This window comes from Coturnix japonica, unplaced genomic scaffold (assembly GCF_054131305.1).
Source record: "Coturnix japonica strain WE unplaced genomic scaffold, WE-NBRP24 Scf044, whole genome shotgun sequence".
NCBI lineage: Eukaryota > Metazoa > Chordata > Aves > Galliformes > Phasianidae > Coturnix > Coturnix japonica.
In genome coordinates, this window is record NW_028188947.1 from 1,208,480 (window position 1) to 1,232,239 (window position 23,760).

General features: G+C 40.8%; 1 long non-coding RNA gene across 4 annotated transcripts in view; it reads right to left on the reverse strand.

The window, feature by feature from the left end:
- The window catches only part of LOC146752545 (uncharacterized), an 81,467-nt gene that overhangs the window by 38,060 nt on the left and 19,647 nt on the right, over positions 1-23,760 (reverse strand). For 2 of the 4 annotated variants that reach the window (XR_014940554.1, XR_014940555.1), the window contains 2 exons: positions 22,606-22,832; positions 20,393-20,549 (listed from right to left, as the gene is read on the reverse strand). The exons of 1 other annotated variant lie outside the window; for it this stretch is intronic. This is a non-coding gene — a long non-coding RNA (uncharacterized LOC146752545). Of the gene's footprint in view, positions 1-4,913; positions 10,044-20,392; positions 20,550-22,605; positions 22,833-23,760 lie in introns of those variants that run through there. One more of the 4 variants, XR_014940556.1, reaches the window with a different exon arrangement.

A 23,760-nucleotide genomic window follows, 5' to 3' on the forward strand; every position in this document is an offset into this window, starting at 1 on the left:
TCCAAGTACATAACGTCTTTTTGTTACTGTTGTCAATCAGACTGCATCTTTTAAAAAGTACATGTAGCTGGTCACAGAACAATTATATCCAATTTTATTAAAATAAAGAGAAAATGCTCCTCAGAATAACACTATCTATAAGCTCTTCAAAAAGTAGTAACATAATTCAAGGAAATACGACTTTTACTATCTTCCCTTCAGAGAAAACCAATGTAGATGTTACTGCTTACTTTGTCCTCGATAAGGAAAACTATGAAAGCACAGAATCATTAAATGCCTTGTGTTAGAAGGGACATCAAGGATCACCAACTTCCAACGCCCCACTGCAGGCAGGGTTGCCAGCCACTAGATGCTGGTAAACGCTTCAGCATCACCGAATAGGTTTCACACATAAAATTCTTTCCAAAAATTTCCCAGAATTTCCAAGGGGAAAGCACTGGAAGTGTCTGCACCAATACTGGCAGAGTTTGATTTCAGTAAATTAAAATGTTTCTCCTCCCTCTGTGCTCACACTCTAATAAAACACATCTGGAAAATAGTGAAAATATTCAGAGAAGCAAAATTTTCTTTGATTATGATGATTCATTGAAAGCGAAATCAAATCTGTTATTAGCCATTAGAGTCTAAACGCTATGATGAATGTCTGGGATTTACATGGCACTTTGCATCTTCAGAGTACTGTAATTAATTACTCTTACACTGTGAGGCATTGTTTTCACACAAGGCTCTCTCCAAGACCAACTAGATGTTAATTATAAGGGCCCCTCTCCTCAGATGGCATAATACAGTAAGACTCTGTTCATGTACCTAACACTGATATCAAACAGTGCTCTACTGAACCCTGCAATGACATAGCAGCACTTCTGATGCTTTTTATTAAAATCTCCCTCTAAATATGTTTTAAAGGGTTTTCTTTCTTTTTTTAATAAGAGAAAGCTCCAGAGGGAGCCCATGCACAAAGAATATATACATAAAATAGCTTCCAGACTAATAGTAAAACTGTGTGCAGAAAGTTCTTCAAATCTATTGTTGAGGTTTCAAGGCAATCTATATAGGGAACTATAAATTCCAATATATGGAATAATGCTCCAAAGAACTTTTACAAAACAGGGCTTAACATTGTTTTATTTAGTGCACGTATGTCAATAAACAGAAAGAAAAAACACTACAGAGTTGTAATGGAAAGAATCTCTAATATCAAAGATATTAAATCTCAGATAGAGAAGAGCTCAGGATAGCCTGTGGTTAGTTACTCATGGGAGATGAGAGACATCTAAAAGAAATATTAAAATAACAGTAAGAGATTGGGGGCTGAAGAGGAATGGCTATATTGCAGCACCCCAGGACAAGAATCCAGAAAGCCATCCAGCCAGAAAGCCATCCAACAACAGCCTGCCACAGAATACATCAAGGTAATCAGGTGCACAATGGACTGCTTTTCCACCTCGCCTCTGTCAAGAACTGTTCCATGAAATATATCTTACATTCTGTTCTCACATATACACAATTCATCAGCTTTCTCTGGAACTCCTCTTTCTTCTCTAGCCCTTTCTGACACTGCAGATTAGGCCCTCTCCTAAGGCCTCTTCCTCTCTGTTTCATTCCCCATGGAATTAAAGAACCAAACCCCTCTACTAGCATTTCACTTTAAGTCTACAGAGAATTTGAGCCAGTTTGGAGACTTAATAAAAAGGTTAACCCAAAGGAGAAAGTGCAAGAAGAGTAAAACAGTGAAGACGAAGATATTTCAGACAATGCCACAATGACATTCCTCTAAGGACTGGTGTTGAGAAGGAGCATCTCATTCCCTTCTCCTCCAGCACTTGCATAACATTTCTCATCTTAATCATTGTGAACCTTCACATCTTCATTTTACAGCCAGGAAAACCCAAAGCTAGAGGTTCAGTAAATGAGTTGTCCCAGATTAGAACACACGTCAGGGAACAAATCAGAAGAACTCCACAGTTACTCTCTCTAGATCCCAGCCTGAGCATTGTTGATCTTAGTGAAATTTGGGCTCTTTCTCTTCAAAATATCCACTATTGCTTTGCTTTGGCTAGAAACTACAAATCCTCCAGCAACTAGTCTTAAGACAATTTACCATATGGGTTCCCTTCTGATATTAAGCGTTCTTCTAACCCCAAACTCTCCAGTGGACTTCAGTTTACAGTTACTGTGGAGTATCAGGCAGCAAGGGCAATAGCAACAGTTCCTCAATGGACATCGATTTTAGCATGCTCTTTGCTAAGAGCAGAGATGCACAAACATACAGATGAACTAAAATAATGCTATTGCTTTGTCTCGTTTGGAAGGGCTACAGGGAAAAAGAAAAAACTACCCGAGTGAAGAATGGAAATATTTGCTATGTTTGACAGGGGAAGCATGATTAAAAAGCACTGACGCTGAAATAATGACTAAACTCTATCAAGACTAACACACACACCAGCTCATACCACAAGTACGTACCACAATTTGTAATGTGGGTAAGAATATATAAAAGCCATCCTGTCTCAAGGCACACCTTATAACTTGTGGCTATTACCATTAAAAAGACATTTCCCAGAATATCTCACAAGACTCAAAGAGGTAGAGTTGCCTATCAATGCATCTCTGGAAATGGGCAGGAATTTAGCCCTGCCAGCAGACGCCCCTACATAACCATCACTTCTCTGCTTGCTTGCTCAGTACTCTCTTGAAATTCCCACCCTACACGAACTTCATTAAGAGTACTTCAACCAGGTGTAGCTTGGGTCAGAACATATTGGGATCCTCCCTTGTGCCTAATTCAGTGGCAGATGAGAGCACTGTCCCTGTAACTCAGGCCTGAAAGGGTCTTGTGGTCTTTCTGTCAGGTTTCAGAAACACACTGCAGAAAATGAACTTAACAGCCCCATTCAAACATGTGAGGTCCCAGGCAGATCAGCAGCAGTGAGGTGAGTCTGGCCCTCCTGGGATCGTTTCAGTGCCCCTCACCTCAAGGCAGCACCTACTGCATTATCCATGAGGTGCCAGCATGAACATCAGAAACAATGTAATACAACTTTCTGATCATAGAATCACAATGTTGGGAAGGACCTACAAGATCATCTAGTCCAACTGTCCTCCCATTACCATTGCTACCACAAGCTACTAAACCATATCTCATAGCTCCTCATCCAGACGCCTCTTGAACACTGCCAGGGACGGCGACTCCATCACCTCCCTGAGCAGCCATTCCAGTGCCTGACCACTGTTTCAGATAAAAAGTTCCGTCTTATGTCCAGTCTAAACCTCCTCTGGTACAACTTATGGCCATTTCCTTGGGTCCTGTTTGTTGCCTGGGAGAAGAGGCCAAGCCCCTCCTCATCACAACCTCCCTTCACAATGAAACCTTCAGGCTGGAATCAGATAACCCCCCTCTCAGAGACAGGCTCCCAGGTCTGCATATAAGAGAAGAGATGCTCTGCAATTTGATATTCCCCCAATCAATGACATTTACATGCCTTTATTCACAGACTCCTTCTGATTGTTTTTTTATAGCCCGCACCAGTACCCATAAAACCCCCAGCCGAACGCTGATCATCATTTATCTTCCCTTTCGCTCTGCCAAACACCAGAGGTAATTTCTTAGTCAAAAGATAACCTGCTTCTCTTTTTTTAATTTTTTCCCTTCATTTCTACATTGTTTCTGAACACCTGTGCTTTATGTTGTACTGCAAAACATCAGGCAATTAAAAACTTAGAGAACAAGTGAAAACAAAGCTGTCTGTATACAGAGAATTATACATTAGACAGTAATGGCTACACTGCAGCCATGAGCTAAGACATTAATTTACACGTGTATTCAGCGCTAAAAATTGTTGGGATTTTTTATGTTTAGACTTTAAATTCCAAAGTAAAGAAATTCAAAAGTGAAGTACCCATGGCAACCTTAATTCTATTCATCTTACCCTCGGATGCAGCATTTGTTCAGCAATTACATACTCCTGAGTAAAGCTGTGCCTCCCAGATGATGGTAAAGCAAGGTTAAAGAATTCTCAAAATTAATAAAGTCCTCCCATACACTTGTAAGATTTACAGCTAGGGGCATTCTAAACATTAAAAAGGAAGAAGAACTTTCTTAGTCTTGTGTAGGAAAAACATGTTAATTGCCATCAAATAATTTTCATCTCCACTACACTTTTACTTTTCTTATTCCTTTTCACATTGCCCTCGGTCTCTCAGTGTGAGAAAGAAGCAGCATCTTAGTCATCACAGCACTGGACGCTGGGTTTCTGCGTCTTGGTATGTGCTCCAGTGAGAGCTGAAAAGCAGCATTTGCCATGATCGTTAGGGGATTTTTCCTAACTTCCCCCACTGAATGTTTTTATAATGATTTGTTTAAGTGAGTCAAGTATCATGAGGATGTTTAAGATACAGAGAACCACATCATAAATTCACAGGAATTTTACTATTTATTTCTAGCCTAGTTTTCTAATAGTAGTGTGCTGATATATTCATGCTGTCTGTCCAGCAAATGTGCAAACTGCAAGTCCTCCCCTATCATTTGAGTTCAGTAGCTAACTTCACCCGAATTTGAAAGGGGAGGGTATAGCCTCTAACATAACTGAGTTCTTACAAGTTTAGTGGATGCGTAGGCAGAGTAGAGAAGACAGAAATCAGCACAGCCAGCAACACTCCAGAAGAGAGACAAGCAGAGCAGAGCCGTCTCCCATTCTGCTTTACAGCAGCCAGGTGGCATTAACATACTGACAATGCAAGGCTGCAGGTCAGCCATGGGGTTACTGCAGTAGTGCGGGCAGGAGGGACAAATCACGGGTTTTCCTATTGGCAACATTCTCCAACGCTGCCAATAAGCAAGATTTTTCAGCCATACTGTTTCCTCAGAAAAGTCTAATGCCTCAGCGGATTGAGGTGTTCTCAGCTAAGGGGCACCGTGCTTGATGGAAAGATTTATGTAGCCACACAACAAAGGGCAGCAGAATGAGAATGTTAGGGCAGCTGGTACACTTCGAGAAGGGGCTACAGATTACAGAGTTACTGCAGCATTCATCCCAGCAGACACACAAGGCAGCAAGAGAAGACCACTACTCCAAATACACTGCTAAGGCTGAACAAAGAGTTGTATTACTCAAAAAAAAAGTGCATTACTAATATCACAATCATATTAGATAAAAAATAAAATAACAGGATTTTCACTTCTCCCTGCTGGGAAAAAAAGAAAAAAAAAAGAAAAAAAAAGAAAAAAAAAAAAAAGAAAGAATAATATTCAGCATTAACTCTGACAATGACAAAATGCATTGGTAATAATTAACATAGTCCTCATTGTAACTTTAGTGACAGTGTGGGAAGTTGCAACTGAAAAATACTCCTCAGCCACCCAATATTCCACAGGACTCTGATCACAGTTTGGGGCACATAGCAGCACTGCTCCAGAGTCTCAAGGAGCTCTTAGATGGCCCAGTTCCTTGAGAAAGAGCATCTGATACTGAGAAGTATTTTGTGGAGATCTTACACATGTAAAGAAATTTCAGTCGTGCTCAGAATCTAGATAGGTCACATCTACATCTGTCTTCTACAGTCAAAGCTACAAGCTCTTTCTGTGGGCGGAAAGAGCTATGAGCAGCCCTCACTATACACCAAAGAGTAAATGAGACCAAGGAGTACACAGAGAGAAACCCATCTCCCTTGCTTCAGCCCAGTGCCACTCAACAATTCTGAGCAAAGGTGTCTTCCAAGAGGACTGCAGGTAGGAAGCAAAGCAAATGAAGTTCTGTATACTCGGACACATTTCTCTCCTAATAACAAATATTTGAGGCCACAAATGCCCATCTCTTCCCCATCCCTTTATCCTCATGATGGGTTCCCACCTAGTGGGACCAGGCTGTGCTACTCTAAATTCTGCTTCAGCCCCCTCAGGCCCAAGAATTGTTCCTCTTGGATGAGAGGGACATTTCCCTCCTGAGCCTTCCCCAGCCTCCTCTCAGCAGCAGCTAAATCCTACTATTGGCCCAAGGTCAAGAAGGACCTGCTGGGGATCTGTTGTGCTAACAGGAGGCTGCTGGACCATTATCCTTGTGATGTGAGGGACTTCCTTGCCTTTAAAAGCCATGCAGAGCCCGGAGACTGCTCGCAGCCTCAATAAGATGGGTAGTTGTGTGGGCTGTTTCACTGGAGTAACCAAGGAGAGGCACCGGAAACCTGATGCAGGAGAGTAAACCAAAAAGCATGGAGATCCTTCTGAAGGTAGACAGGTCAGCTAGGAAGGGCATACAGCAGAGGAGGGTGGAAGGCAGCAGCAGGGAGAAACTTAGAGGGCCAAAGCCAGGATAGGATGCAGAGCATTAAATGTTCAATGGAGTTTCAATTTGAAACCCCCACTTCCCATTGTGGTTTCTTCAGCCATGCCCAGAGGTTGTCCATCGGTTGCTTCTCAGGATAGTGTACATAAGCACTCTCCAGGCATACAAGAAAATGAGTTTCTCTCACAAAACACAGAGTCCATTACTCTCCAGCAAACGCATAAGACTCAGAAAACGCTACCTTGGCTCTGTTAGCAAGTTTATCAGTTTCAGCTCTCACAGAAGCCACACCATTCACATGAGCAGCAGTGCCATTCTCAGACATTTTGTTCTCATTTGAAAAGGGTGATGCTACAGGCAGCTCCAGCTGATGACAGTTGCCAAGCTCTGCGTGCATCACACCTGTGTTCTGAAAGAAGCAGCACTTTCCCCAAACAGGTGAAGAGAGGGAAGCTCACACATCTTCTCTGCTAGCCATCTAGCTGTTAGTGTAGCTGCAGCCCATTCCTCTAAAGTTCCAGTAAAGAAAGCATGTTGAGAGATGTCCTACAGATGAGGCAGCACCGAAGGGGGCCACCTTGATTAAACCAGGTTGTTCTGCTGAGAGTCCTCAACGCACGCTCTTGGTTATGGCTGTTAGAGCTGCAGCAGGGTGACATGAATTGCCTTTTATCTAATTGGAAAACTCCCACAGAGTTTAGAAGTACTCATTTAGACAGGCAAATCAATAAAGGAAATGGTAAGTGTGAGAATATAGTGAGACTATAGAGTCTATGTGGGTCCTGTATGCTTCTGCTTTAAAAAGGTTAACTCTTGCCTTCAAGAGTTTACTGCAATGCCAGCACTTGGAAAACAGCAAAATGGGTAGGTTCTACCCAAAATTTCAGTGAGTAAGTTGGTGGCTGTATATAAGGGCAAGACAACAAGTTTTCTGTTAGAGACCAGAAATTCAAGAAGAGTCACAGAAATTCAGAAGACACTGCAGAGAAGGAGGGAGAGAGGGAAAACTAATCTTAAATGTTACAGCTCTGAGGCTGGCAATGAGATCAGAAGTTTTATTAAAAGGAAAAGGGAGCAAAACCTGATTTGCAAAATAGTAAGGGCTAGAGCTGCATTTCTACGGAGTTCTGCTGTCACAAGGAACATTGGGATAAGGGAAATGAGCAGAGAAATTACTCCTGCTTTCTCACCTAAGAGCTTTCCTTGTCCTTTCACATCCACCTTCATCAGGGGCTCTGCAAATCCCCACCCACAGAGCCGCTCCAAGACTTCAAAACCATTAAGAATAGTTATTTAGTTGCTTAAAAACTCTAGGTTTCAAGGAAAATCACAAGAAAAAGCCCACAGTTCTTACAGTTGCTTGGTTTAGAATTAGTTTTGTTTTTCTTATTTCTCTCTGGCATTCCTTCTCCTAAATCTCCAATCACTTTCACAACAGGCTTATGCTGAGTAGCTTCAGGTAGCTGAGGAAAAAAAAAAAAACAACCTGTTTAGCAATGTAAGTTATCTCTTCTCCCACCAATGCTAATAGGAGTTTTGTGCATAAATCAGGCACACACTGATGGGAGGAGAGATCGTGAAATCTATGTCTGTTTTTTTATCCACTGCAGTGAGGGTTTTATTCTCCTCTAATTTACACCAAAATATTGGTCTCAGGAGGAATACTTCTGACACACCTGGTATAAGACAGAGGAGAACTAGGCCCATGGGGTGATAGCAGATAATTCAACATCTTCATCCAGTGACAAAAGGCAAGTATATTAGAGTACCACAGACTGACTCATAGTGGCTTCTTAGAAGCCAACAGCATGGGATAGGCTGGGATTCATGGTCCAGCCTCATCCATCCTTGCCTTACCATCCCTCTTCTCCACTACAGGCTGGCAACCACACGTTCAGCCCTTCCACACATCACAGACATACAGATAGCCTGGTACTGCCTCACTGGAGGACAACTGGTTAGAGAAAAGGTCTGAGAGGGAGTAGACAGGACTGACAACCACTTCAGACTGAGTATGAAACCTCTGCTAATAACCACTGCATGAGGCACGATTCCACAGAGCTCACTGTGTATTTTTCAGTATGGGACTACTAAAACAGGACATCCCTTGCTTCCTTCTTGCTCCTACTTAGAAACATCAAGAAAGTCTTCATGCAGTGACCTCTCCAAGCCAGTTCTAGGGAAAGAGAGTGCACAAAACAAATGTAACACTGACCATTTTTATCTGGCAAAATTCTGATGCCTCTGGACTGCCAATAGCATCTTTTAACATTGGCTTTCATGATGCCCTCCAAAATATCTGGTAGGTCAGAAGGCAGTCACCTCTGCCAAACACATATCAGGGTTTGCAGCATAGGTCACTGAGGCCAGTATTTCTTTTTCCCTAATGTGGGTAACTGGAGGCAGAACAAATGTCTTAAGAGAGAAATATCATGACCAAGAGAGCCTAATGGAATACAACTACAGCTGGGATGATCAGGAGCTTCCTAATTGGCATATAAGTGCACAAAAGTAATCTTTTTGGGAGAAGGTCTACTTTCATAACAGTAGACCTACTAAAGATTGTGAGAAAACACTCTGTTTTTTAAATATATATGTATATTATCAGGATTTTATGTAAGGTTTTATATATGTATACGATATATGATAGCTTGAATTCCTTTGTTCATGTTTTCTTTAAAGCCAAAGTTTTATTGATCAGCATTAACAAGCAAAAATAAACAGCCTCTTTAAAAAAAATAAAAAGGTACTTTTTATTGTACTTATGTTCAGTTGGAGAAGGAAACACATAATAAAATTAATTGATTTTTCATGAGTTTCGTTTCTTACTGACAAAGTGCGTATTTTAATAAGGACTTTATCTCCCCTTCCTTGATCCTACACTGAAGTCATGATCCCGTACTTTGGACATCAGTCTGTTGCCATGGAAATGATCATAATATCGCTCAAAAAAATGAAGTATTATGATTTCACTGCAGGATCAAGGAGAGATAAAATGATAGGCTGCAAGGGATCAAGTCTTCAAGCTGCAAAAGCCTTAGTTACTAACAAAAAGAACATTTACCGAAAACGTCCAATGTAAATTCCCTTACATCTTGCAATGTTCAAAAATTATTTTTCCCCCTATTTATTTTTTAAAGCACTAATTTCAGAGATCATAAGCACTCCGTTTCTCTTCTTTTGATCTGCGGTCCCACCCTCAATTTGAAATGCACCTTTTCTATGAATGAATCCTGGTCATCTTTCATTCCATTCCTATTCAGTGCCCACATAGAACCTTCCCACCCAATTTGTTGTACCACATTATTACTTAAAGGACTAACATTTTATTCAGAAAAATTAATGCAATTGAAAACAATCATTTAGTTCGGGTGATGTGTGTGATGGGAAAGGTTGGCACGTGCCAGATCTTACTTCGAAATGGAAACAGTACACGGCTAGCATAACACAGATATCATTAAGTTCCCTCTAAGCCTCAAAGCACATACTTTTAGACACCAAGTATTCCCAGTACTGTAATTTACCTCTAAAGAGGTAAAATGAACCCTCCTGTTCATTTTCACCATCTGCCACAGCACTTCTTCGTAGTTGTTAAGAACAATGTTAGATCTTTTCCGAGAAGTTCAGGGAGCCAACCCGAGAACACACTCTTCAGAGATGTCCAGGCCACTTTCAGATGTCACACAAATCCAAAGGTCCAGACTTTGAGGCCTTCTCTTGTATCAAACACTTACTGAAACCTGAAGCTTCGTCCCCAAAGGCCTGCACAGATGAATTAAAAACTCAGAATAAGTTTTCAAAGTCTCAAATTTTAATGGCTCACAAGGGGACCTGCAGGAAGGTAGGTTCTACTGTACTTCACTGATGTCATTCCCGATAGGAGCAACAACATCACAAGGGCAACAAACACACTTTGAAAGACTCCAGAAGAGAGTTGTGACCTTAATAATTTGCTTTCAGGCCTTATCTGTTTTGACGAGCTCTGTTCTAGTGACCACTTTGAAGGGTTGCCAAGAGCCAGAGAAGGGAAGAGAACAGGTGCTGCTAACAGAATTCAACTTTAGACTTTGAGCTTTAACAAGCATGACTTTCTCCCAAAATCTGTCAGCTTTGGCAGCTCTCTTAAGAGCTCCTTTCCACATATCCCACATCAAACAGTTTCCCCTACAACCCTGTCACAGGAAGAAATTAGGATTTGTAGTGGTAACAGACAATGCAAAAGGTGCTGGAAGAAAGATTAGGGAGAAAGGAGGAAAAGAAATGGTTGAGATAAGAGTGTTCTCCTTCATGGGTTCTCTCATTTTCTTTGGGATGGAAAAAAAAGTCTTTATTTTGAACCCCAACATAAACACTTAAACATACGCATAAACAAGCTTATGAGCTTGTGATTGCTTCTGAATTCACACAAATACAGCTTGAGTTTCTCAACATTACTAAATCTTCCAAGTGAGAAAGCCTAGAGCATCTGTATTACATACCAAAAGACTATTCACTCTCATTAAGAAATCGCTGATTTTTTCTGCCTCCAGATGTGTTTTAAGCTGCTGGGAAGCCTCAGAATTGAGCAGATTAATGCATTCTAAATGTCATTTGACAAAGGGCACTGCTGCCAATGGTTCATTCACACTGTACGGATTTAATTATCTAAATGAAGTACCCTCCAGGAAGTGCACGTTGGGCTTTTTTTGTTCTTTGCAGTTGTGTTTTATTGTTGTTTTTTCTGTTATCTTTAAAAACAAAAAAACACTCCACTTCAGTTTGTATTTTTCCATTCTAATTGAAATTAATTTCCCTGGCTGTTTTATTTTTGAAAACACCTGGAACAGGGCTATTATTTCAAAGAGGTAATTATGAAATTAGAAAGATAACTACGATACTTACTTCTTTAATTACGGATATAAATAGGGACTTTAATGCAGAAATTGCTTACAGACATCTTCCTGGATTGCGCTGGAAGAAAACTGCAGAATCTGCTGCTCATCTAATTCCAAGGAGATACGAACCAAGATGAAATGAAGAGGTTGCTATATCTGCTGGAGTTCTGTCTGAAACTCTGACAAGGCCCTTGCCTCTCATAGTTCTGCTTTGGCAACCAGAGCAAAAATTGCTGGTTTTGGTTTTGCCACACAGGAGTGTGCTAAAGGAAGGTGACACTGGTGGTGTTTAAGAGCAGGTGAGATAAGCCCACCCCAGGCACAAAATGGCCACAGTTGGTGTGGGGCTGCCCAAGGCCTTTGGGTCTTCTCCCAGGCCCACAGCACTGTGCATTTGGGTCTCCAGACCAGGAACACCCAGCATAGACCTGAGAGACAGCAGCAACACAGCCAACAATCAGAGCTAAGTGCAGTTATTCACCAGTCCTGTTCAAAGCCCTCTGTTATTTTAGCCGGCCGTAGCAACAGCTATAATTAGGCACTCTTAACACAGCACAGTGCTTTTCAGAAATCAAGGCCCTTTCCTCCTCCACAAGAGCCGTGTCAAGGGGCAGCTTCCACTAGTGCTGGCTGCTGACCCCTCTCTGACATGACTTGATCGTTTGCAGTTATTGATCTCAGCTCTTTTTTCTCCTAAGCCACCTGCCAGGTAATAAAAATCTGCATCAGAATGCAAGGCACACAGGGTGCTGAGAGCCAGCAGCAACATTTGTCTTACAGACCTGGAAACCTGGCAGTGTCGATAGGGGCCAGTTATCACAGCGCTGTGTGATCTTTCTGCTGAGGCTGTAAATAACTTCCATCAGCATCCGAATAGGGACAGAGAGAATCTGCCACATTAACTACAGAAGTGAAGTGCTGCTTTGTCAATGGCAGAAGACACTGTTAAGCAACATAAACAGCGTTGACAAGATCTCTAAAGACTCCCTGAGTTTAAAAGGGAAGGTTTAGGATGCTGAACTTTTGATGCACCATCATTAATCGAGCCTTGCCTTTCTTCTGAATGTGTTTGTATGCATGCCCAATGCAAGCATTTCAAAATGTTTTAATTGAGTCCTATAAGGGTACATGACATTTCACTCCTAGTCTCACTCAGATGGCAAAATTCTGGATCCTTTTGCTCTCCAAAGCACCTCCATATGCCAGTGGAAACAAACAGATCCACTGTTTGAGATAAAAGCATGTGGGCGCTACAGGGATCTGCCTCTTTTCCTACTTACTCTTTCCTCCAGTGTGCAACCCCAGCAAGTGCTTTACATGGCTTTGTACCTGCATTAAACCCCACCTTCCAAAAGCCCACACTGTGCCAATTTTACACTGAAAAGTCAGTGTAGTAAGCCAGCATAATGATGTAATAAAAGTGATGAAGAACTAGAGTTAGTGCCAATGCTTTTGCCAAAGAAGTAAGGCTTACAGATCTGACTGACTGCTTTTCCTATTCCCATTCCAGATCTCTAGCCCTGAATGAGCTAAAGTAAGCTGCAAGAGAAGACAGATTCAGTAAAAATTAGGCAGAAAAATAAGGGGGGGGGAAGGAGAGAAATATAGGCAAACTCACAACAGCTGTTCTTCAGCGTGGCACACAGATTTACACAGATTCAAAGTGTGGAAACCAAAGAAAAACAAAGCAAAGGTCCATGCTTACAGAAGAAACTAGTTAGTCTGGGTCTTTGAGGTACAAACTAGACCATACATTTTACAAGGAAAACCCAAACTCCAAATGCATTTTGCTAATCCTCAGACCTTCAAAGATCTTTCCTGCAGTTCTGCCTGTCTCATCACCTGGAGTCTATTAAACATTGTTCACTGAAGAAACTATTCGTCATGAGGGTGAAATTTGCTGAATTTACTAGTGTTTTATGAATCTACAAGAACCACAATCTAGAAGACACATCAGGACACATTTGATCCCATTTTGCTACCTTATATAAATCAGCTGTAAGCTCAAAGGTGGAGTGGTTTTGTACAGTCTCTTCATTTTCAGCAAGATACATTGAAAGTAAGCCTGGAATATGAACTTATTTTTATGCCAAGTGTATTGGCTAGCTTTGGGAACTGATAACACACGTACCAGACTTCCATTTCATCTCAATTTCTTTTATAGATAGTGATTAAAGCCTGTTGTAGTTAAAGGGGTTTCTGAATGCACATATAGAATGATTCAGTGGTTTCGCTCAAGTTTTTGGATGACAGTGGTCCATTCTAATACCACTAAGCTCAGGAGGGATGGGGCAGGGGAAGAGGGAAGTAAACTTATATTTAATCTCCATGAGTAACTATCTCTCAGTAATTGTCAATGAAGTATCCCTGGTGGTGTAGACACAGAAGTTGACAAGACAGTGGGCTTTTTCCTTATTAATACATTCAGATCTAGAGGACCTTTTCTTGCTATCCCAATCTAGTCCCTTTAATAAACAGTAAATTATCTGTTTAGAAATAATCTTTGCTTCAGTCTAGTTGTTTAAAGCATTGCATCAGGAGACATTTTACTCATCTTCTTACTTCAGATAGATCTACGATGCACAGATAAATGGATGGTCATATATTTAAGGAAGATTTTAAATGCATTTTTTAGTAGATGTCAAAAAGGATAGCATTTTATAACCAAAAAATGAACACTGGAAAAAAACAGAAGCAGACATGCTGAGAAAAGTCCAGTCTGCTGTTTTTGTAGATCACAGAATAATTTGACATAGGTTAGGAAATTTCTTTTAACCACTGTCTGTGCCACCCTTAAACCTTAATGGAGTACAAAGATTACCTTCCAAAACTTAGGACCGCATATTACTTAAGCTTTTCTGGCCAAGTTTTTTCCCCTTTTCTTCAACGTGATTAGAAATATGAAAAGATTTGAACCACTGGAGCTAAGGACTGAGTTCTCCTTTACACAAAAGTAAAATGAGGCAGAACTCCAAAGAGAACACATCTCCAAAACTGAATAGATTGCACCAAACAATCCTTATCTTGAGGTTATGTTTTCCTACTGAAAAACAATAAAAAAACTCACTTATCTAACAATTTCAAATGGGTAGCTTATGAGATCCAGCACTTTGGGGCCACAGAATATATATATTTTTTAAATGAACTGAATTTATGAAAGTACTTACATTGCATCATTACTCTCAGAGCTAAAATCCTTAACTTAGAATAGAGACTTGAAGCTAGATTTGCTCCTAAAAGCAAGATTTTTCTGGGGAATGTAGTTATTAGTTATCTCCCTGGAAAGTTGCAACTCAGAAAACTTCACTCAATTGCAGCCCTTTCCTGGAAGAAATTAAGCTCCTTATTCATTTTCTTATTTGACTGGAAATTGTCATATCTGAAATTATTCTTCAGAGCCTGCCCAGGAAGGCCACAATGGTAATGGTGCAAAGCCAGGCTGGAATGAGCGCAGCTAAGGCTGCACCCCAGCTCTTCTTTCCATTGTCTCTCTTTAGGGAGATTCAAAACTAATTCTCCAAAATGAGCGTTGCAGACACCTGCTTAAATGGAAGGCACCCAAAGCTCTGCCTCTTGAAGCTGTGATACCATGCAGGAAGGAACCCTCAAGACATCAAGGACTCAAGTCCCTGCCCTGTCCTCCACAGAACCTAAGAGGGGTATCTTTTCTGTATTCTGTTACAGAGGCATGCAATGCCAGTTTTTTTAGTCAAGAATCCTCCCACCATCATCCCCATTGGGAAAAATAAAATAAAATAAAATAAAATAAAATAAAATAATATAAAATAAAATAAAATAAAATAAAATATAAAAAAATCACATATAGCATTAGTGGAGGCCTCTCCACCAAGTACCCAATCCAGAACCAGTAGAAGCAAAAAAAGCACCTTCTCTCCTAGACTTTTTACTCAGATGTAGCAAAGGAGTTTCCTACAGCCTGTCACCTAATGCAGAACTCAGCAATGATGAAGTAACACAAATCAGTATCACCCAAGGATTCTACCTTGTTTATCATACAAGATCTACAAATTCTGCAAATTTAGACCGATTTCAGTAACTGCATCTTCAAAAGCCAAGATGGTACACATACTACACTGTCACATTGTTGCATGACCTCTAACACCCATTGTATTTCAAATTATTTTCCAGCATTACTAATGCTGAAGAGCACATATTTTCAAGTTCTCATTCCCTTTTTCTTTTGAGATACTTTGATGACTCATATTACGAAGTCTTATTACAACACAAGTATGATTCTGCTCTATCAACACTTGCGTTCAAACTGGATCCCCAGTGAATTAAAAGTCATATACTTCACATACAGCTGCAGAGCCTGATACAGCTCCTCTACTGAAAACTGAGTCACTTCCAGATGAGACTTGAAGCCAAGACAGTGTTCTGTGCACACACACACAACCAGACACAAAGCTCTCCCAGTTTCAGCACTATTCTTTTTATAGGCATTTTATAAAATCATTGAGCTTTGTTTTTTTTTAAGTGACATTTCTGACACCAGCAGCCAAGAAAAAAAAATAAAACTGAAGTTAAAGCTGTTGTTCTACATTTAATGTGCTGCATTGTGAGGCAACACGGGTCACACATCTGCATCTGTCACTTTGAAATGCGTCTGGCAGGTCTTGACAAAAAACAAAGATCAATAAGGTAAAAGGCATAGCTGGACATTACAAGCAGTGCTGGCCATCACCGCCTGGTCCCCAGGCTGACAACACTTGTGCACTCTGTGAAATGTCCTAAGTTGCAACAAAGCCTCCTATGCAAGCATGGTTTTTGTTTTAGTTTGGTTTTCTGTCTTTGTTCACTTTTCAAAGCTCATTCTAACATGGTTTCATAACCAAAAAAATAAAAAAGATAAAGTTTCTTGTTTTGTATAATTTGGCTTCCTCAGATTTGCTAATTCTGCTGAATTCTCCTAGTAACTGCCTCACTATGTAGCACGCAGCAGAGGTCTGATACCTTCCCTACTGAGACAAGTAGCATTGCCTTCTCCTTTGGGCTCTCCATACTCTTCCAAATTATTCTGATTGATATAGACCTCGATCCATGCTAATTATGCAGAGCTTCCCTTATAAAGTGTAGTTGCCATAGGAACAGTACCGGGTGAACAGGTGCATGGAAAGCTGTGATATATTAAATGACAGCTACCCTCTGCCACTGCGATGCAGATTGCCATTCTCAGGGTTTATTTATAGCAGGTAGTAATTAATCTGTATGAATCTCATTTCATTGAGAAGGAAAAAACAAAAACGCACAGAATCATTAGCAAGATTCCTAATTACATCCATACCTTTGATTCTCAGAATTTTGTTGCCATCAGACAACCCTAACACAGAACTACTGGATTATTATTTGTGTGGAGCTGTCATTATGAGAAACTCTAAGCTGTCGCCTGTAACAAATACCTTCTTACAGCTACCACATTAAAACTTGCATTAGCGTTGCTGCAGTGGAGCAACAAAATAGTTTTTACCCTTTAAAAAAGTAAAGAAACAAAAAGGAGATATAAGCTTTAGTTGGCTTTTAAATGGAGGCTCCTAATTCTGGAATGGGAATCAAGTGTACAGAAACCTGAATTTAGCCCAGACACCAACTGTTTCTGTGCCTGAAGCAAGCCCCTTAACCTCCGTTTCTCAGTCACTGTCTCTCAGGTGTTAGGTGAACTAAGAGCAAACAGTCTGAAAGCACTTCAAAGATGAAAAAACAACTCGTTATGCTATGAAAGGGATAAGCACTGTAATTTAAATGACTGCATGAAGTAGACTCATCTACCAGGCATACCAGGCATGACTCAGCCTGGTGTCTTAGAGCTGCTTGCGTAAAGTAGATAAGCTTGAGAAGACAAAACTAAACTACATTTTCTGTGGCTGATGAGAACAATGATTCTCATAGCGAGGCAATACTAGCACCAGGTAGAGTACGTGGATCTTGCCTGTGTCTCAGTTTTCATCCTCTTGCTTTCTTATTATTATGTTTATGATCACAGTTAGCAGCAAACACTCCAAGAAAATAGAAGTGATAGAAAATGATCACATTCTCAAAACACTCTTCTAAAAGTTTTGTCAGTACACACCTCAGATGAAAACATACAGTGATTCCCAGTCGCTGTTAGGGATGCCATTGGAAACATTCTTACAGGCAAGTGTTAGAATCACAGCAGTGTTATGGGATACCCTGCAGAACATTATTCTAGAAATCATGCAAAGGATCCACATCAAGATTTAATTTCAGCTACATTCCAAAACAGCATTTCGTTCGTGGTTCACCAGGTTCATATTAGAACCCTGTAGGCAACAGGTAAACTTGCAGTTCTAAGATAAAGCAAAAAATCACAATGATGTAGCAATTACTCATTTCTTGAATAGACCCAGTTAAATCACAGCATGAAAAATGAAGGCTACATAGGTATATGCCTAACCTGCTGGGAAATCCTCCCATGATAAAATCCTTCTTGAGAATATAAATATTTCACAGAAATGGGTTACACATGGTCTGAACCCTGATATTAATCGCTGCCTACTCAGACCATGACCTAGTTTTTAAGCTAAGCACATTCCACCTTTGCAACAGGCTCTACCAAGCTTAGTTCTGATGCTGGATAATACAGGGCAATAGAGAGAACATAACTCCTGCTATTGAGAAACTAAATCCCCTTTTACTGAGTCTTATACTAGACCTGCCTATATTTGATCAAATCCAAGAGATCTGATGAACATGAATTGAAATTCATTAGCAGTGTTTCCACATCATTATAGAAAATGAGGTCTCAGAACAATGGAAATGAGTTACTCTTGCAGACGAGACTGTTTCCACATCCAGGCTTGCGTGCTAAAGCTTTCTTCCAACTGGCCAGGAAGACCCACACCATTCTTAGTCTCAAGCAGATATTGCCCTGTTAGACCAGGCATAGCTGGAGAATGGGATGCTGTAACTTTAACTGCTGCTTGTATCCAGCATGAGTCAGGGACACTGAGCAGCCTGCAGACAGTTTATATGTGCTTTGTACCAGTTAAAATGTTGCTAAACTGGGCAAACCCAAACAGATTCCATCCTACTTCACGCAGCAAGAGAGGCCTGAGTATTAATGCAAAACTTTAGTTGGCAGGATATCAAACCTGAACCTCTCGAATCAGCTCATTGCTCAAAAATCCCCATTCACGCCAATTTTTTTCCTAAGTGTTCCCTGCCTAATTAAAGATCCCAACCTAATTCACAGGTCAGAATTCCTCATGTTTTCCTACATCTGCCACAGGCCTCAAAAAATGAAAGAACACAGAGGCCAGCTTGGCAATTGGGAGCTCACATCTACTGGATGTTAACATGTAACCTCACAAGTTTCATCAGTTCCTTCAAAATCACTTCTTTTATCCCCAGTACCTGAATTGTCAGCTAGGAGAAGCTGCTGATAGCTTCTGAAGCTTACTGCATTACGTACTTGGTCTTCAAAACCAAAACCACATGGAGAACTGACCTTTGTAAACATGCTTTTTTCACTGTCTCTTCCTGATGCTGCTCCTTTGCTTACTGCACCTCACCATGGAGTCTAGTCCCAGTCAGACTGCAGCTTCCCCCAATAGGACCTCTCTCATTTTTAATCACACAACCACAGAACAGCAATAGTTCATAATGTAGTATATAACAGAGTTATGGTCAATCAAGGACATGGGCAAGAAAAGCACTGAATGGAAAGAGAAAATACTTCATTCTCCCCACCTCTCGCTAAGAGATGTTGGGGGGGAAAAAAAAAAAGACAAATTCTTTTACACCCAGGAGCTTGTCTTTTTTTTCCTTCCAACTCTACCCATTAGTTTAATAAAAGACAGTACTTGCTTTGCCTAATAATTATTAGGTCTAATGTCAAGAGAGTTAAGGTCTTAGTTAAACTCTATTTAAGCAGGATTTTAAATTTAAGCATGCAAACTTAGCACTCTTTACTGTGAGAGATCCCTTGTGTGCCTGTGTAAAAGAAGAAGGTGGACTGTATGGGTCACTGCTAGAACTCATTTAGAAATAGCAACCTGGATTATTTTTTTCTCCTCTCCCTTAGCAAAACCAGAAATATTAAAATGCAACACATGATTTCCACTAAGGCATTGGTTTTTACATGAAGCATATCAAGTACTCCATTTTGAACGCCTCCTCAGGGTCTCCCTTCTAAAGAAGCATCATGCAGTTCTAAGCTAAGGACCATACAACAGCCCTCTTCTGCAAATTCACATTCAGCTTGTGATTACTGTGTCACTTTTTCTAGGTGACACGACGTTTCTGCATCCAGAGGACAAGAGGAAAAGTTTTTCTGTTCTGCTAACGCAGGTTCCAAAGGTCTGATTCCTTATGAATCCATAAAAACAATCTCACAAGAGTTAACGCAGAATCAAAACTTATCACAGACTGATTACACCGCTGGGAAAATTGTCAGTAAAGGAAAAAGGGACCCACTATAATAACCCACATTCAAATTCCACTGCATGGCTGAAAAAGAGTCAGCTAGAATGACATCCAAACTAAACTTAGATTTATGCAATCTGTGGAAAATACGTAATAACCATCAAGGTTTGGGTCCAGCAAACTTCTGGACAATTAAGGAAACCTTTTGTTGTTGTTTTGTTTTTAAATCAACAGGATTAACAACACACAGGAAATGGTCTTTATGAAGAAATCCAAGGCCTGCCTATCCAACTGTCTGTACAATTCATTGTCCGGTTTACTTCATGCTAACTTTGTCTTTCAGCCAAGCCAGCAAAGAGTTTCTCTATAATATTTACAAGAAAGCTTCGTTTCATTTCAGTCCTTTCCCCCAATCCCAAAAGGAAACTTCTCTTTTCTTCATTGAACACACTCCCCTTTTACATTGCTTTGATAATTCCCACTTCATTGGCCTTTGTCAGAACTGTCATCTTTTCACTTCTGGAAAACCTTACTGGGATGTATCTCGGGACATGGCATCAGTGACACTTTAGTGACCACAGAGTTTGCTGTTGAATGAGCCCAACCTGCTGACCCTCAGATTAGAAGTTAGGTACCACAGCAGGTCTCTGCTAGAGCTTCAGAGCAAGCAGCAAAACAGTAAAACATTTGGTAGGGAAAGGAGAGGCATCATCAAATAGCACAAACTTTCAGTATATGCAGAGACAGGAGGAAAGCTATCCATTGCAAATACTGTATCATTTTGGTTTATTTTCCAATCAGCCTCATCTTTCTCTTGCTTACCAGATTACTGCAAGGCACGGCTGCAGTTGTCCCAGGGCTCCCAGGCTCTGAAGGCAGCTTTCACTGAAGAGAATGGATTTTCCTCATAAGGATCCTCACCCTGCCTGGAAACTCTCAGTCAAGCATGCTCTGTGTGCCACGCACCCTGAACCAACTAGTTTAGACCATGCTTGTTTAGACAAAGAAAAAGGAAAGATCAGATCAAATTTCACTGGGATGTTTGAAGCCACTGAGGACTGCCAGTCCCACAGATGGCAAGCCTAGAAGAAACAACCAGCAGAAAAAATTAAGGGCACAATTATCTCAGAAGATACAATTGTTACAAGGTACGAGTGCACTGTATCCTAAAAATTTATGAAGAAACTTAAATTTATATTTATATACATGTATGTATGTATATATATATATATACATACATACATAAAATAGATATTCAAAGAGAAGAGATGAGAATTCAGAGCCATCAGCTGCTATGGGACATCGATAGTCCATTGTGATGCAATTCCTGATCATTTTAGCTAATAAGCCAATAGATTGATCTACCCATGCAATCCCTGCAAACCCAGCTCTGTGCTCAGCAGGCATTTTGCAGAGGATATTGCATCTTTTTTACTGCAGCTTGAAGTAGATCAAAATTCAACCTCAGCAGAGGCACAACCAACAGCTGCTGCTCCCTAGCACAGAAAAAAGCCATTGGAGTGCTTTTCAAAGCTAACCTTCTCAAGCTTGTGCCTGTGACCTGCTCCCCTCTCCATTCTGACCTCACCCAGGAAGCTTGCCTTCCTTGTAGCACATTCATTTTGTCTCTTTTGCATGGGTTGTACAGGCTGCTGTGTTTTCTTTTCCATCCACATCTTCACCCTCATCCTTCCCCCTACCTTTTTTTTTACTTCTTTTTTTATACTGTGCAGGCAAGCTGCCAGCATTAACACTTTGGTTAAGGACTAAGCTCAATCATTGGCCTGTTTCAATACAAATCCCTGAGCTGCTCTCCTGGGGGAAACAGGTTCTTCACTCCCAACTCCTCATTCAGTTTTCCCTCAGGAAACACCCGGCAGGGAACAGGCAGGGACTGGCACTGTACCCCGGAAGGACAGAGGAATAACTGGCTCAGACACTGCCCTCAGACCCAATGCACCTTCGTTCAGTGAGAAATAAGGTAAGCAAATAAAAAAGCAGGGGAGAAGTTTCTCACCGCTTGCCCTACTCTGCTTTTGGGACATGCATCCAAATAGCTCAGAACTGTTCATACAAACACCTCATAGTGTGCACATCTCCATTAAATCAACACAGAAGCTTTTCCAGATAAATCTTCTCTGGAGAACAAACTTGGAAAACACGTGATTCTATTTCTTTCCTCACCTCATTAGTTAATGTGGGAGCGTTGTCTGACTCCCACATCCAGATCTGCTGCTGAACTGGTCTCTCTGGGCTGCTCTGCACATTGAGGCTCTTCTCACACATTACCACATGCCTCCTGCTCATCGAGATTCAAGTGCAAAACTCACACATCTATTTTTTTGTCTGTTTACCGATCAAGACGAAGGTATCCTAAATTGACCTTTTCAGGAATTGCTGTCTTTAATACAGTTACTCCTCTAAGAAGCCCAGCCCTACACAACCCTATCAGAGTAGAGAAACAAAACAAAAAAGGGAGAGTGGTGCCCAAGGTTCATGTTCTCCTCCACCTGCATACAAACCATTCTCACTGGATTCTGTCCTTGAAGCAGCTTTTACGCCAGCCTGCAGCCCGCTGTCTCTTGGGCAGAGTGCTTGTACTTCCAAACACAAACACCTTCCAGCAGGAGAGCAACTCTCAGCAGTTCTCCTCTACTCTTGTTGTCTCAAGCATAGCAACCTTGTTTAGTACGACTGAATATTAAGACAGTCTTAAAAACATGTTCTTATCTTCCTCCTTGCCCCACAATTGCTTCTAACTAATGTCTTCACTGATGTAGCAAAGTTATAAGCAATTAGTAAGTTCTAAATAAGGTGATTTGGCTTGCTGCAGGTTTTTGTTCTGAATTTAAAACTTAAGCATTTTTTCAGTGCCAGCCCGTTGCCTCCAACAGTCAAGACAAACAACCAAGGAGCGAGTTTTAGGACTGAGTCTCCCCTCACCTTAAGAATTCTAATCCACACCTTTTCACAGCACCCAGGTATACCTTGCCAGTGCCTGATTATTCCAGGTCACTCAAACCCTAGCTAGTGTGCGCACAACTCACCAAGGCAGACTGCTGGCTTCTTGCCCCCTCAAATCATCTTCCCAGCTCCAAGGCAGTCACAGGACACACTCAAGATGTGTTTCATGAATAAACTTGTTTGGAGTCACAATGCCCAAACAGGTCACAGAATTAGTCCAAGAAATAAACTGATGTGGGGCAGAGGGAGTGACGTCTTCTTTTTCACCCAGGTCATCTCAAGAGTCAGCTTTCCAGCACAGACCTGCAAACTGCAGCACAAGGCACCTGAACCACATGCCAGCTTTCTCCCTGAGGAAAATAGATAGCAGAGCCAATCCGACTCCTTCAGAGAAGAGCAGCTAGTCAGACAGAAGGAGAGAAGGGACTACTAAAAGCTGAGCCAATCCAGCAATAGGAAGCCAAGTCAAATCCATAAAGATATGTCCTTGGTTTTGGATTTTGGCTTGTTTTAAGGATTTTTCTCAGTGGTGTTCATGTTTGGTGAACTTTTTGTTGCTGTTGTTCTTGTGTTTTGTTTTTTAAATATAGTGTTCTTGAAGAGTTAAACTCACTCAAGTTCATTTTACAATGAAATCGGAATGTTTTAGATGGAAACAACCTCTTATAAGTGTAATCCTATATTCCTAATAAGCAGAATTAACAGTTCTAGGACCACTGTTCTCTCACACACTGTAATGGAGAGCATTATACCAGCAATGGACCATCTGGAACAACAGGCAGGGAGAGCCTTGGAGGATCAGAATGGATAACCATTTGCAGACTACATGGTTTTGGGGGAGTGAGACTTTAATAGCAGAGTGCAAGCATCTGTTTTCCCAGATACATGATCTGATTTGAACCATGACTCTTTGATACTGGTACCTACTGTTTTACTAGAGCCAAGTGGCTCTAAACAATGTCTATTCAGTTACTGCTAGAGAGAAATAAACAAGTTAACAAGCTTATTTTCAATAAAGTTTAGAATTGGAAGAAGAATCTACTTATGTTGTGTAAATCTCCAGCTAGAAATTAAAATATCTGGACTTGGTTTAATTACATTTTGAATGTGGCCCCCAATAGGACTCTGTAACCTTTAGGGTTTAATAACTTCAGCTCATTTAATGTCCTTTCATTACATTACTGTAGCAATCCAAGAGTAAGGTTTGAAAACTAAAACTCTGTGCTTCCTCCTGGGCT